At 37.8% G+C, this 16,892-nt stretch overlaps 1 long non-coding RNA gene across 3 annotated transcripts in view; it reads right to left on the reverse strand.

Moving 5' to 3' along the window:
• Window positions 1-16,892, reverse strand: part of LOC129008058 (uncharacterized) — a 192,906-nt gene that overhangs the window by 150,173 nt on the left and 25,841 nt on the right. For all 3 annotated transcript variants that reach the window (XR_008492461.2, XR_008492460.2, XR_010127569.1), the window contains exon 2: window positions 12,109-12,205. This is a non-coding gene — a long non-coding RNA (uncharacterized LOC129008058). The remainder of the gene's footprint in view (window positions 1-12,108; window positions 12,206-16,892) is intronic.

The following is a 16,892-nucleotide window of genomic DNA, read 5'->3' on the forward strand; positions in this document are numbered from 1 at the left end:
TAGTGAGCAAAAAGTAGCAACCGCTTTAGATTTGATTGGTAATCATTTATGTGTTACAGGGTGGGAAATAAATCCAGTTAAAGTTTAGGTGCAATCTATCTACCTCAGTTAAATTTCTAGGGGTCTATGGTGTGGGCATGTTGAAATAGCCCTTCCAAAGAGAAGGCTAAGTCGTTGCACCTGGCCTCTAACCAAAAAAAAAAAAAAGGCACAATGGCTAGTGGGCCTATGTGGATTTTGGAGGCAATGCATTTCTTATTTAAGCATGTTATTCTGGCCCATTTACCAACTGACTCAAAAAAAAACTACTAGTTTTGAGTAGGTCCCAGAACAGGAAAAGGCTCTGCAACAGATCCAGGAGACTACGTAAGCTGCTCTGCTACTTAGGCCATATGATCCAGCAGATCCAATGGTACTTGAGGTGTCAATGGCAGACTGGGATGCTGTTTAGATCCTTTGGCAAGCTCCCATAGGTGAATTGCAGTTTAAGCCTTCAGGATTTTAGAGCAAAGCTATGCCATCATCTGCAGGTAATGATTCTTCTTTTGAGAGACAGCTCTGGGCCTGCTACTGGGCTTTAGTAGAAACTGAATACTTGACCAGGAGTCAACAAGTTACTATGCAACCTGAGCTGCCTATCATGAATGGGGTATTATCTGACCCATCAAATCATAAAATTGGGCATGCACAGCAACACTCTATCATCAAATGGAAGTGGTATATACGTAATTGGGCCCAAGCAAGCCCTGAAGGCACAAAGAAGTCACATCAAGTGATCCATGGTCCTCATTCCTGCTACTGCCTTCTCTCTTCCAGCTGCACCCATGGCTCCACGGGGAGTTCCCTACAGTCAGTTGACAGAGGAAGTAAAGACTTGGCTATGGTTTACAGATGGTTCTGTGTGATATACAGGCACTATCCAAGAGTGGACAGCTGTAGCACTATACCATCTCTCTGGGACATCTCTGAAAGGCAGTGTTGAAGGGATATTCTCCCAGTGGGCAGAATTTCAGGCAGTGCACTTGGTTGTGCACTTTGCTTAAAAGGAAAAATGTCCGGATATGTGATTATATACTGATTCAAGAACTATAGTCAATGGTTTGGCTGGATGGTCAGGAACTTGGAAGGTACATAATTAGAAAACTGGTGACAAGAAATTTGGGGAAGAGATATATGGATAGATCTCTTTGAGCAAAAAATATGAAGATATTTGTATCCCACAAGAATGCTCACCAAAAGGTGACTTCGGCCAAAGGGTATTTTAATAGTCAAGTGAATAGTATGACCTGTTCTGTGGATACTAATCAGCCTCTTTCCCTAGCTACTCCTGTCACCACGCAGTGGGCTCATGAATAAAGTGGCCACGGTGGCAGGGACCACGGTGGCAGGGATGGAGGTCATGAATGAACTTAGCAACATGGACTTCCACTCACCTAGGCTGACCTTGTTATGGCCAGTGCTAAGTGCCTAATGTGTCAGCAGCAGGGACCAACACAGAGCCTCCAGAGAGAATGGCACCATTCTCCAGGGTGATTAGCCAGCTACCTGGTGGCAGATTCATTACACTGACCACTTCTACCATGGAAGGAGCAGCATTTTGTCCTTACTGGAATAGACAACAGTGCGTATGGATTTTCCTTCCCTGCACACAAAACTACTGTCCATGGATTTACAAAATGCCTTATCCACCATCATGGTATTCTACACGGCATTACTTCTGATCACAGCAAAAGAATTGCAGCAATGGGACCATACTCACGGAATTCACTGGTGTTACCTTGTTCCCTACCATCCTGAAGCAGCTGTCTTGATAAAATGGTGGAATGGCCTTTTGAGACTCAGTTACAGTTCCAGCTAGATGCAGTGCTTGGGCAAGGTCCTCCATAAGGCTCTATATACTTTGAAACAGCAACCAATATATGGTGCTGTTTCTCCCATAGCCAGAATCACAGGTCTAGGAATCAAGGGGTGAAAATGGTTGTGGCAACATTCACTATTACCCCTGGAGACACACTGGCAAAATTTTTGCTTCTTGTTTCCATGACTTTATGCTCTACTGGCCTAGAGGTCATAGTTCTAGAGGGAAGAATGCTTCCACCAGGAGATACAACAATGATTCCATTGAACTGGAAGTTAAGACTGCCACCCAACCATGTTGGGCTCCTAATGCCTCTATGTCAATAAGCAAAGAAGGGAGTTACAGTGTTGGCTGGGGTGATTGATCCAAACCACCAAAATTGAACTACTCCTACACAGTGGAGGTAAAGAAGAGTATGTGTGGAATACAGATTTCTTAAAGAGTTTCTGAGTATTGCCATGTCCTGTGATTAAGGTCAATAGGAACTACAACAACCCAGTCCAAGCAAAACTATGAATGGCCCAGATCCTTCAAGAATAAAGGTTTGGGTCACCTTTATCCTGTGGTAAAGAACCACAACCAGCTGAGGTGCTTGCTGAAAGCAATGAGAATACAGAATGGTAGCAGAAGAAGGTCCTTGTAAATATCAGCTATAACCATGTAACCAGTTACAGAAATGAGAACTGTAATTGTCCTGCATATATTCTCCTTCTGTTATAAATATATTTGTGCATGTGTGTATGTGTAAAGAAAATATCTTTGTATTATTTCCTATTCCCTTATCATAGTAACAAAAGACATATTGACTTTACATCCATATTTAAATGGTGTTAATTTTACATCATAGTATTTAAGTTACAGGATTCCAGGAGAAGAGTAAACATCACTCAAGAATTTTACCTCCTCTTTGAGGGAAGGGATTAGTGTGTTTTTGGTTGTACACAGATTAGTTGTATGATGTTACATGGGATTTTGACCTTGTTATTGTATTTACTTGGAGATTAAGTATGGTTTAAAGAGATATGCATAAGTGCGGACTTGACAAGGGGTTAGTGAACTTGTGATGGTTAATTTTATGTGTTAACTTGACTGGGCTAAAGGATGCCAAGATAGTTGGTAAAACATTATTTCTGGGTGTGTCTGTGAGAGTGTTTCCAGAAGAGATTAGCATTTGAATTGATAGGGTAAGAATAATCACTTTCACTAATTCTTACCTCACAGGGTAAGAATAATCACCCCCATTAGGGTTCCCAATCTGTTGAGGGCCCAAATAGAACTAAAAGGTGGAGAAAGGAAGAATTTGCCTTCTTCTTTAGCTGGGATATCCATTTTCTCCTGCCCTTCGACATCAGAGCTCCTGGTTCTCAGGTCTTCAGACTCCAGGACTAGCATCTGCCACCTCATCCTGGTTCTCAGGCCTTTGGACACGGACCAAACTACACCACTGGCATTTCTGGTTCTCCAGTTTGCAGAGAAATGATCATGGATCTTCTGGGCCTCCATAATCACATAGGCCAATTAGTTCTGGTTCTCTGGAGAACCCTGACTAATACAATCACCAAGGCTCATCTTCAGCCATCAATTTTTCCCTTTCTGAAGTTCAACCAGTCTCCACTATTAGAGATGACAGTGATGCGGGAGGTGAGGCTTCAGAATGACTCCTCCAGCTGTCACCAGATGCTCAGCTCCTTCTAGGTGCATCTTTCCCTTGGAGAGAGGTGTCACAGGGGCTTTCTGGTTCAGTTCAGTTTGGGAACAAACCTATCAAGACACACAAAACAACTAGGAAATATACTCAAGGAATGAGACTTTTTTTTTTTTTTCCTTTTAGTCCATGAAGTTACTAGGATCAACCACACCTCACCTACTCTTTCACAAGGAATAATGATATATCTTCAAACAGTGTAGTCTTGAATTCATCTCATCTTTAGCTTCTTGGTTGATCTGAACTCCCATCAACTTGAAGGAGAAGTGAGTCTGCTCACTTTTGTGGTTTACATCGAATGCCCAATTAATTAATATTATTGTGTTCTTCAGGTCTAACAACAAATGTTGAAAGCCATTTTTTTTGGAAAATGTAAATGTTATTCCACCATGTCACAACAGTCCAGTTCTTCCACATGATACTTAAACATTTTAAAACAGAATATATAAAATTGCCAGCCCACCTCCTTGTCTATTTCACCAATTCTTTAATTACAGAGATTGATTTAACTTCAGGAGATGGAGGGTTGAAAGGAGGGAAAAAAACATCCTGCACAGCTCATAGCAGCTGTTCCTCATTATAACATATTAAGGAAGAAAGCAGCCTATTAGTTCAGAACAACTGCAAAAACCAATCACAGAGCATAAAATTTCATCTTCCTCTACCTTTGTCAAATTAAGCCAGTTGTTCCAGACTCCACTTCCTAAATCAAAGTCATACATTGAAGAAGGACTTACCTATGGTTACTTTCACACAAAAATCAAGAGTGTTTTTATAAGCCTATTTTATTTATCGAATCTATTCACACAGGTAGCATATGCAAAATGGTGTCAGTTACTTTAAACATATGAAGCGGGCAGCTCCACAGAGTAGTATTTTAATATAAATCTTTAGAGTTCTATAACTGCTTTTAATTTAATAGCATTGTTCTCTTTATAAAAATAATTCATGCTTAGTATAGAAAATCTGAAAAATAATGAGGCCTAAGGAAGAGTATAAAAATCATCACATTTCTCATGCTATTTCTTTATAATACATATCACTATTTTGGAATATATTCATTTGGTCTTTTTTCTATTCAAATGGATTTTTTTCAAAGAAGTATATCTCACCATACTTGAATAATATCTTTCTTTTCTCTTTATGAATTGCATGTATGTTATATGCATTAAATTCTTCTCTTACATTATTTTTAATGGCTAGAAAGTAGTCCACTAAATGGATGTACCATGGTTGAAAGAAAAATCTCCTCTTATTGCACATTTATAATGCGTCTGATTTTTATTATTAAAAGTATTATTGTAATGACTCAAGATTGATACATTTTTGCACGCATCCATGACCATTTCCTCCTGCTCTATTTCTCAGGATGGACATGCTGGGTCAGAGTTTACAAAGTTTTAATACTCCCAAAGTTATTCACAGAAGATTCATTAAGTCAAGAATTTTGTTATAAGAGCTAAAAATGTTGTGCCAACTTGGATTTTATTTTTATTATTGTTTTTTGAGATGGAGTCTCACTCTGTCACCCAGGCTGGAGTGCAGTGGTAGGATCTCAGCTCACTGCAACCTCTGCTTCCCAGGTTCAGGCGATTCCCATAACTCAGTCTCCAAAGTAGCTGGGATTACAGGCATGCACCACCACGCCTGGCTGATTTTTGTATTTTTAGTAGAGATGGTGTTTCACCATGTTGGCCAGGCTGGTCTCGAACTCCTGACCTAAAGTGATCTGCCCACCTCGGCCTCCCAAAGTGCTTGGATTACAGGCATGAGCCACCGTGCCCGGCCTGGTTTTTTAAAAATCTTAAATTTTTATAGCGTAAACTGAAGACAATTACTTCTAGACAGTCTAACTTAAATGCTCTGGAATGAGACTCAGGCCAGGCACAGACTTTTTTTGTTTTTGTTTGTTTTTTTTTAAGTTTACAGCTGATTTTGCATGCAGCCAGGGTTTAAGACCACTGGGGCTTGTTAGTGAGTTTTCTGGTCTACCCTGGAATTTTACTTCCAGGGAAGAGGTAACTGAATTACAAGCCCATAAAAATTTTTTTTTAATGACTGGAGGAGAAATTTTTCTGAGAGGTGCAACTGTGAGTCCTCATAAATGAATTTTATAGAATATCTTTCGCCCATATGTATCTGTGTATAGGCATAAGCATACTAAATATCTAAGTTGCAGCAATGATTGATGAAAGGAATACGAACAGCACCCCCTATGCCATTGCCTCTTTACTTTGGAATCCAAGAGTAAATCTACAATAAACAAGCAAGTTAGACATTTTTTCACCTATGTTTTCATCTTTATTTTAAAAATAACTTTTTTAAAGGAATGGATAAAATAAGAAGCACTGGAAACATGGTATCCAGCAGCATAAATTCCCAGGGGCAGGAAGATGTGATTCTACTACTTCCTCTTTCTAAGCTTCAGTAATCTCTCAGAACATTAGAATCCCCTCATCCTCCTAAAGAAACCTGATCAGCAGTTTGCTCATGCTGCTCTCTGTTTCCAGGTCCCTTTTGCAACAGTAACTGCCATCTCCTCTCCTCACACAGACACAGTCAGCTGTGTACATTGATGCCACTTGACAAATAATGCCTCCACTCCCACCCACCAGCCCCCTGGTGTAGTGTGCCTATCCATTTATATCTTTAGTAGTGCTTCATCATTTATCCCATTTGAGCTCAGGCTTTGCATTCAACTCTAAATATCTCTGCAATTCCCATCGAGGGGCCTAGTCATGCCAGCTGAAGCCACATAAAGATTAATTTACCAAAGACAGGAACTATTTCTGTCTGAAAATGTTGGCTTGCAGTGTCTTTGGCCATTTCCTAAAGAATAGAACCACATTTCTAATTAATCATAAAATTAAAATCTAATATGAAGTACTTTATTTAATAAGTCTGGCACTGCACTAGGTACATCATATATCTTTTGTACTCACAAGGAACCCATTTTACAGAGGGGGAAACTGAGTCTTAAAGAGGTCAAGATACTTTTTTAAGGTTACACACCCCATAAGTAACTGAATGAACTCAAGCAGACATCCACCCACCGAACCTGAGCATGAACATGCTTATTCACTGTGCTTCTAAACTTATTCTTGCTTTAAAGGCCATCCACTCTTCCTCTCCACTTTATCTTGGAGGCAAACTCCAGCCGTATTGTCCTACTCCATGTTGCCTCAAAACACTAACTGGAACTATGGTAAAGAAACTGCCTGTCTCATTAGAGCAAACCAAGAATCCTTTAGAGTTTTAGCAAAGAATTCTAGAAGAATAATCCCCAGGTAAGGAGAGAGTCAAATATCTGTTAATATGCACCTATCTACCCCAATATTTTCCTGCCAAAGGTCTTGTTTTGTTTTCAAAAGGCAATCTATTTACTAATACCTCTTCTTCCTTTACACAACCATTTGCAATCATACCCTCCGCGCACTAAATTTGTTGCCAGCTACTGCCTAGGTAGGTATTTTCTCTTTCCTTATAAATATCTGATTCAAGGCCAGGTGCGGTGGCTCATGCCTGTAATCCCAACACTTTGGGAAGCTGAGGTGGGCAGATCGCTTGAGGTCAGGAGTTCGAGACCAGCCTGGCCAACATGGTGAAACTCCATCTCTACTATAAATACAAAAACTAGCTGGGCATGGTGGCACATGCCTGTAATCCCAGCTACTCAGGAGGCTGAGGCATGAGGATCACTTGAACCTGGGAAGCAGAGGCTTCAGTGAGCCGAGATCTTACCACTGCACTCCAGCCTGGGTGACAGAGCGAGACTCTGTCTCAAAAAAAAAAAAAAAAAAAAAAAAAAATCTGATTCAACAAACTACATGAATACATTTAGAAATGGACTAGCCATGTAGTTATGAGTATCTTCTGCATGTGTACTATATTTGTGGTGGAGTAGCTTATGTAAAGGGAAAAATTGGGGAACTAGCAAAATATGGCAATGGGAGAGGAGGGAGGCAGATTAAGCATGTCCTTGGCCAAGTTATTTCCTTCCTGAGTCTCAGCTTCTTTATCTTTAAAATGAGGAGGTTAGGTTAAATAAATTCAGTTCTTATTTCTTGTACATGTTCGTATACCTTTCACCATCTGCAACACTGTAAGAGCTCAGCCAGTGTTGACCTGACTTACTAATTTTGAGTACTACCAAAAAAAAAAAAAGATGATGTCTAAAGCTTAAGTACAGGCCACTATTACTCGGCTTTAAGTTTTGCCAGAAATGCAAAATTTCACTAAAATTCTTACTTAGCTTGGCCTAATGATTTGACATAAGAGTAATCTTCCCACCAAAACTTTATTCAAGAATCCAAATACAGGTAAGCCAAAGCTTTATGAGGACACTTCCTTACCTCTCATGTATTTCCAAAGCTATGTCCCTAAGATTCTTGCCCCCACATCAACCCTAAAAGTGCTTTTGCAACATTACCGATGACCTTCTAGAGCAGGGGTCCCCAACCACTGGGACACTGACAGGTACTGGTCCATGGCTTGTTAAAAATCAAGATGCACAGCATGAGGTGAGCAGTGGGCCAGCGAGCATTACTGCCTGAGCTCTGCCTCCTGTCAGATCAGCTGGGCATTAGATTCTCATAGGAGTGTGAACTCTATTGTGAAATGTGCATGTGGGAGATCTAGGTTGTCCACTCCTTCTGAAAATCTAAATAATGCCTGATGATCTGAGATGGAACAGTTTCATCCCCAAACCATCCCATCCCCTCACCTCCATGAAAAAATTATATTCCACAAAACCGGTCCTTGGTGCCAAAAAGGTTGAGAACTGCTGTTCTATTGGACAAACACACTGAGGACTTTTCAAACCTCATCTTACTCAACTTCTCCATGCCATTGGAGAGTTCTGCCTCTTCTTTCTCAACTTTCTTGGCCTCTGATATGTGTCCCCATCCAAATCTCATCTTGAATTATAGTTCCTATAATCCCCACGTCTGGTGGGAGGGGCCCGGTGGGAGGTAATTGAGTCATGGGGGCAGCTTCCCCATGGTATTCTCCTGAAAGTAAGTTCTCAGGAGATCTGATGGTTTTATAAGGGTATCCCCCATTTCTTGGCTCTCATTCTTCTCCTTCCTGCCGCCATGTGAAGAAGGATGTGTTTGCTTCCTTTTCTGCTATGATTGTAAGTTTCCTGAGGCCTCACCAGCCCTGTGGAACTGTGAGTCAATTAAACCTCTTTCCTTTATAATTTACCCAGTCTCGGGTAGTTCTTCATAGCAGCGTGAGAATGAACTATTACAGCCTCCATGGCCTTTTTCTTTTCTACAATGTGCTGTTTCTCCTCCTACACTCATGAGTTCCTTTATGAGTTCCTTTTCTCATTTTCCCTCAAATATTAGTATCCTTGAGTTCTATTCTCAGTTTTTTTTTCTTGCCCTATGTATTCTCTTTCATCTACATCTGTTATTTTCTAAATAAAATTCCCCATCCTTACCTGAATTTTAGATACATCTATAACAAATCTCTACCAGAAATATTCCACATATACCTTCATAAATCATCCCACAAAACCATTATATTTCACCCAAAAGTTTTTCCAACTGCATTAGTGTGTATAAGTATATAAACTAATCAACTTTCTTTCTCCCTCTTTCTCTCTCTGTCTCTCTGTTGGTGATAGATGAATACAGACAACCCAGGGAGCAAATGAAACCAAATTTTGGAAAGTCTGATTTTAAGATACAAATCAAGTTCTTCAGCACCAAAAGTTCAAGTAAATATTTTATTCTTAGATTACCATACAATGTAACTGATGTTTTTGTGTCCAATTTTAGAGTTTAACACATTTATAGGTTTCTGTAACTACCTCCACAATAATGATACAGAAGAGTTCCATATAACCAAAAGATAAATTCTCTTGTTATCCCTTTTGTAGTCACATCCTCTCTCTATTCCTAATCCCTGGAAATGACTGATCTTTTCCCTGTCATTACAGTTCTGTCTTTTAGAAAATGACATATGAATGGAATTAATTATACGTATGCAACCTCATGAAACTGGCTTCTTCCAACTACTATAGTACCTTTCAGATTCATCCAATTTGTTTTGTAAACAAATAGTTTGTTCCTTTTATTGCTGAGTAGTATTCCGTTGGATAAATGTAACAGAGATTGTTTATACATGAACTTGTTGAAGGACATTTAGGTATTTCCATTTTGGGTGATAATGAATAGAGCTGCTATAAACATTCATTTACAGGTTTTTGTGTTTACATGTTTTCATTTCTTTAAGGCAAGTACCTAGAAATGGGATTGCTGGGTCATATGGAAAGTGTTTGTTTAGTTTTACAAGAGACTGCCAAACTGTTATCCAGAGTGGCTGTTTTTCGTTTTGCTACCAGCAATGTATACAAGTTCCAGTTGCTCCACATCCCTACCAGCCCTTGTCAATATTTTTTTATTTCAGCTATTCTAATAGATGTGCCATGGTACCTCATGGTGGTTTTAACTTTCATTTTCTGAATAGCAAATTAACATTCATTAATTTGCTTATTTGCATTCCTTTTGCCCAAATTGTTTGTCATATTTTAGTTCGTCTTTCACATAACCTATTTTTATTTTCTACTTTTCAACAGTTTTATTGAACTACCACTGACATGAAAAAATAGCATATATTTAAGGTATACAACTTGATGTTTTGATATATGTATACATTGCAAAATAATTACCACATTCCCCATAATGAACACATCTATTACCTCTACAGTTACTATTTGTGTATGTGTATAGTGAGGAGATTTAAGATCTATCTTCTTAGCAGATTGCAAGTATACAATACAGTATTTTTAACTATTGTCCCTATGCTGTACGGTCTTTTCATATAAATTCCAGAATCAGCTTTATATACCTACAAAAAGTCCTGTTGGGATTTTGATTTGAATTGAGTTGAATCTATGAATCAATTTGAGGAGAACTAAATCTTTACTATGTTGAGACTTCTAGTTGATGAACGCAGTACTTTCTTTAATATGGGTAGTTTATTTTCTTATGGTTGGGCTATGAGAGTTTTTTTGTCTTCCAGATACAAGTCCTTTATTGGATATGTGATTTGCAAATATTTTATCCCAGTCTGTAGCCTGTCTTTTCATTCTTATACAGTGTCTTTGATAGAGCAAAAGTTTTTCATTTTGTTGAAATCCAATACATAAATCTTTTCTTTCATGATTGTGCTCTTGGTATCATGTCTAATAACTCTTTGTCTAACTCCGGTCCAGTTTTTCTCCTAAATTCTTTCCTTCAAATTTTTATAATTTTGTATTTTACATGTAAATCTTTTAGTTAATTCTTATGTAAGATTTGAAATTAAGATGAAGGTTCATTTTTTTGCACATGGTTGTCTGGCTGTTCCAACACCATTTGTTGAATGGCTATCATTCCTTTATGAAATTGCTTTTGCAACTTTATGAAAAATAACTAGAATATATTTGTGTGGGTCTGTTTCTGGCTTCTCTGTTCCATTGATCTATGTGTCTGTCCTTTTGCCAATATCACACTGAATTGATTGCTACAGCTTTATATTAAATCTTAAAATCTGATAGTGTGATTTCTCCAACTTTACTAGTCTGTTTCAAAATTGTTTTGGTTATTACAGTTCCCTTGACTTTCCATATGAATTTTAGAATCAGCTTGTCTGGATCTGTAAAAATACTCCTGAAGTTTGCTTGGAGTTGCATTAAATCTATAGATCAATTTGGGCAGAGTTACATATTTTCTTTTCTTTCTTTTTTTTTTTTTTTTTGAGACCGAGTTTCGCTCTTGTTGTCCAGGCTGGAGTGAAATGGCGCAATCTCAGCTCACTGCAACCTCTGCCTCCCGGGTTCAAGTGATTCTCCTGCCTCAGCCTCCCTAGCTGGGATTACAGGCATGAGCCACCATGCCCGGCTAATTTTGTATTTTCAGTAGAGACAGGGTTTCTCCATGTTGGTCAGGGTGGTCTCGAACTCCCGACCTCAGGTGATCCATCCACCTCGGCCTCCCAAAGTGCTAGGATTACAGGCATGAGCCACTGCGCCCAGCTGAGTTACATTTTTTCTATGTTAATTCTTTCAATCCATAAAATAGTATATCTCTCCATTTATTTAGGTCTTTTTTGCTTTATTTCACTAAGTTTTTGTAATTTTCAGCATACAGACCCTGTTCATGCTTTGTTTCACTTACACCTATGTGTTTCATTTTTTGGAGCTAATATAAATTTTTAAAAAATGTTTAGTTGCCAATTATTCATTGCTAGTATAAAGAAATACATTTGATTCTTGTGTGTTGAACTTTGTACCCTGTAATCTCATTAAACTCACTTTTTAGTACTCGGAATTTGCTTATGAATTCCTTGAAATTTTAGGCATAGACAATCATATCATCTGAAAATCTGCATGCCTTTTATTTAATTTCCTAACTTTATTAACTGGATAGGGCACCCAGTAAAATGTTTGTTGAATGATGGGAGTAGATATCTGTATCAGTCCGTTCTCATGCTGCTAATAAAAACATACCCAAGACTGGGTAATTTATAAAGGAAAGAAGTTTAATTGACTCACAGTTCCGCAGGGCTGAGGAGGCCTCAGGAAACTTACAATCATGGCAGAAGGGGAAGCAAACACATCCTTCTTCACATGATGGCAGGAAGGAGAAGTGCTGAGTAAAAGGGAAAAAATCGTCATATAAAACCATCAGATCTCATGAGAACTCACTCACTATCACAAGAACAACATGAGGGTAAACACCTCCATGATTAAATTATCTCCCACTGGGTCCCTCCCATGACACATGGGGATTATGGGAACTACAATTCAAGGTGAGATTTAGGTGGGGACACAGAGACAAAAAGTATCAATATCCTTGCCTTATTCCTAAATTGAGGGAAAAAGCATTCAGTCTTTCACCATTAAGTATAATGTTAGCTTTTGTGTATGCCTTTTATCAGGTTGAGAAAGTTTTTATTTCTAGTTTGTAGAGAGTCTTTATCATGAATGAATGTTGAATTTTGTCAAATACTTTTCCTGCAACAATTGATATGATCATGTGATTTTTCTTCTTTAGACTGTTAATATGGTGTACTACAATGAAAAATTTTCCAGTATTGAACCAGTCTTATATTGCCACCACAATCTCTACTTGGTCATGGTGTATTATTATTTTTATATGTTTAGGAATTCAGCTGGTTAATATTTTACTGAAGATTTTTACATTTATGTTAATGAGGTATATTTGGTTGTGTTCAAAAGATTTTTTTTCTTACGCTGTCTTTTGCATCAGGGTAATGCTGGCCTCATAAATTGAGAGTGTTCTCATCTCTTCTTATTTCTGGAAGAGATTGTATGGAATTGGTATTAATTTTCCCCAAATAATTGGTAGAATTTGCCAGTGCAACCATCTGAGCTAGAAGGTTGCTTTTTTGGAAACTTTTAACTGAAAGTTCAGTTTCATTAATATAATTTTAATTTAATTTCATCTAGGTTTTCAAATCTACATCTATAGAGTTGTTCTTAGTATTCCTTCATTATCTGTTTAGTGTTTATGGGATCTGTAATGATACCCCCTCTTTCATTCTTGATATTAATAATTCATGGCTTATCTCTTTTTTTGGTCAGTTTTGCTAATGTCATTAATGTCAAAAAATCAGCTTTTGTTTTTGTCTAATTTTTTCTATTGTTTTTCTGGTTTTAATTTCACTGCTCTCTGCTCTTGTCTTTGTTATATTCTTCCATCTGCTTGTTTGGGTTTATTTTAGTTTTATTTTTCTAGTTGTTTAAAGTGAAGGATTTGAGGACTTTCTTCTTTTCTCAAGTAACCATTTAATGCTATCAATTTTTTAAATTTTTGCAAAAAACTTTGTGTGGCAGAAAAAATACTCAGACCTCTGAGTTAAGGGTGCAACAGATTTACATTTGCATGTAAGATATTTGCCACCTAATGAACCCATCAACTTATTTGAGAGACGGGGACAAAATGATCCCAAATGTGAAAGCTCTAGACAGCCTAGTGCAGAATTAATCACAGAGTGATAATAGGCAAGAGTTTTCAGAAAACAAAGAACAGGCAACACATTCTCTGTACAGGGTGGGAAGCTCTTCCACAAGGCTCTAGATCTCTTCTACTAAAAGGCATCTGATGGCCCTGTGTACACTAGCATTCTTTAGTCCTACCTGCTCCTACTTTCATGTTTCTTCTACTAGGAAATACTGATAAAGATTGTCGGTGTGTTGATGGTATACTTTTTACAATATACTCATTTGTACCCAATGTGATTCACTCAATAAATGTTTTTTGTGGATGCTATCATCTTTGTTTTTAAAAAAGTTATTATTTCTAATTATTATGGAAATATAGTAGTTGTACATACTCAATAAATAATAAATATTTCTGATGTCCTTGAGGCCACTAAATAATTAAGTCCCATATTTTAATGAATTTATAGTTCCCTTAGGGAGAAGCACAATATACACAAATGAGATCTCTATTAATCTGTAATAGCTATCATTTAATTTAAATATACTATGCACCAGACATTGTATATTCTGGGTGTGTTACATACATTTAATCTTTACCACCTTTTTGCAAGGCATAAATAATAGGGAGGATAGTTTCATAGAAAGAAAGCCAACCAACCAGAAAAAGCCCAGGACCAGATTCACAGCCAAATTCTACCAGATGTATAAAGAAGAGCTGGTACCATTCCTACTGAAACTATTCCAAAAAATTGAGGAGGAGGGACTCCTCTCTAAGTGAGGTCAGTATCATCCTGATACCCAAACCTGGCAGAGACACAACTAAAAAGGAAAGCTTCAGGCCAATATCCTTAATGGACATAGATTCAAAAAACCTCAACAAAATACTGGCAAAGCAAATCCAGCAACACATCAAAAAGCTAATCCACCACAGTCAAGTAGGCCTTATCTCTGGGATGCAAGGTTGGTTCAACATATGCAAATCAATAAATGTGATCCACTATATAAACAGAACTAAAAACAGAAACCACATGATCATCTCAATAAATATAGAAAAGGCTTTCAATAAAATTCAACATCTCTTCATGTTAAAATCCCTCAACAAATTAAGCATTGGAGGAACATACGTAAAAATAGTAAGAGTCAACTATGAAAAATCCAAGCCAATATCATACTGAATAGGCAAAAGCTGGAAGAATACCCCCTGAAAATTGGAACAAGACAAGGATGCCCTCTCTCATCACTCCTATTCAACATACTAGTGGAAGTCCTAACCAGAACAATCAGGCAACAGAAAGAAATAAAAGGAATCCAGGTCAGGCGCAGTGGCTCACAATTGTAATCCCAACACTTTGGGAGGCCGAGATGGGTGGATCACTTGAGGTCAGGAGCTCGAGACCAGCCTGACCAACATGGTGAAACCCAATTCCTACTAAAAATACAAAATTAGCTGGGCCTGGTGGTACATGCCTGTAATCTCAGCTACTTGGGAGGCTGAGGCAGGAGAATCGCTTGTAGCTGGGAGGTGGGGGTTACAGTGAGCTGAGACTGCACCATTGCACTTCAGCCTGGGCAACAAGAGTAAAACTCTTTAAAAAAAAAAAAAAAGAAAGAAAGAAAGAAGGCATCCAAATAGAAAGAGAGGAAGTCAAACTATTTCTGTTTGCAGACAATATGATTCTATACCTAGAAAACCTTATAGTCTCTGCCCAAAAGCTCCTAGATCTGACAAACAACTTCAGTAAAGTTTCAGGACACAAAATCAATGTACAAAAATCTGTAGCATTCCTATACACCAAGAACATCTAAACTGAGAGCCAAATGAAGAATGCAGTTCCATTCACAACAGGCATAAAAAGAATAAACACCTAGGAATACAGCTAATCAGGGAGGTGAAAGATCTTCACAAGGAGAACTACAAAACACTGCTCAAAGAAATGAGAGATTATACAAATAAATGGAAAAACATTCCATGCTTATGGATAGGAAGAATCAATATCATAAAAATGGCCATGCTGCCCGAAGCAATTTATAGATTCAATGCTATTCCTATAAACTACCAATGACATTCTTCACAGAATGAGAAAAACTATTCTAAAATCCACATGGAACCAAAAAGGAGCCCAAATAACCAAAGCAATCCTAAGCAAAAAGAACAAAACAACAAGCATCACACTACGTAACTTCAAATTATACTACAAGCCTACAGTAACCAAAATAGCATGGTACTGGTATAAAAACAGACATATAGACAAATGGAATGGAATAGAGAGCCCATAAATTATGCCACACACCTAGAACTATCTGATCTTTGACAAAATCAACAAAAACAAGTAATGGGGAAAGGACTCCCTATTCAGTAAATGGTGCTGTGATAACTGGCTAGTCACATGCAGAAGTTTGAAATTAGACCCCTTCCTTACACCATACACAAAAACTCAAGATGGATTAAAGACTTAAATGTAAAACTCAAAACTATAAAAACCCTGGAAGACAACCTAGGCAACACCATTCTGGGCATAGAAGCAGACAAAGATTTCATGATGAAAATGCCAAAAGCAATACCAACGAAATCAAAAATTGACAAATGGAACCTAATTAAACTAAAAAGTTTCTGCACAGCAAAAGAAACTATCAACAGAGTAAACAGACAACCTACAGAATGGGAGAAAATACTTACAAACTATGCATCTGACAATAAAGTCCAGAATCTATAAGGAACTCAAACAAATTTACAAGCAAAAAACAACCCCACAAACAAAAAGCCCACAGAGTGGGCAAAGAACATGAATAGACACTTTTCAAAAGAAGACATAAATGCAGTCAACAAGCACGTGAAAAAAGGCTCAACATCACTAATCATTAGAGAAATGCAATTCAAAACCACAGTGAGATACCATCTCACCCAGTCAGAATGGCTATGATTAAAAAGTCAAAAAGTAACAGATGCTGACGAGGTTGTAAAGAAAAGGGAATGCTTATACACTGCCGGTGGGAATGTAAATTAGTTCAGCCATATGGAAAGCAGTTTGGAAATTTCTCAAAGAACTTAAAACAAAATTACCACTTGACCCAGCAAATCCCATTATTAATTATAAACCTGAAGGAATGTAATTGTTCTACCATAAAGACACATGCATGTATATGTTCATTGCAGCACTATTCACAATAGCAAAGACAAGGAATAAACCTAAATGCCTAGCAATAGTAGAATGGATAAAGAAAATATGGTACATATATACCATGGAATACTATGTAGCCATAAAAAGAACAATATCATGTCTCTTATAGTGTAATATGGATGGAGCTGGAGGCCTTTATCATAAGCAAATTAACACAAGAACAGAAAATCAAATAGCATATTCTCACTTATA

This window comes from Pongo pygmaeus, chromosome 9 (genome assembly GCF_028885625.2).
Source record: "Pongo pygmaeus isolate AG05252 chromosome 9, NHGRI_mPonPyg2-v2.0_pri, whole genome shotgun sequence".
Classification (NCBI taxonomy): Eukaryota; Metazoa; Chordata; class Mammalia; order Primates; family Hominidae; genus Pongo; species Pongo pygmaeus.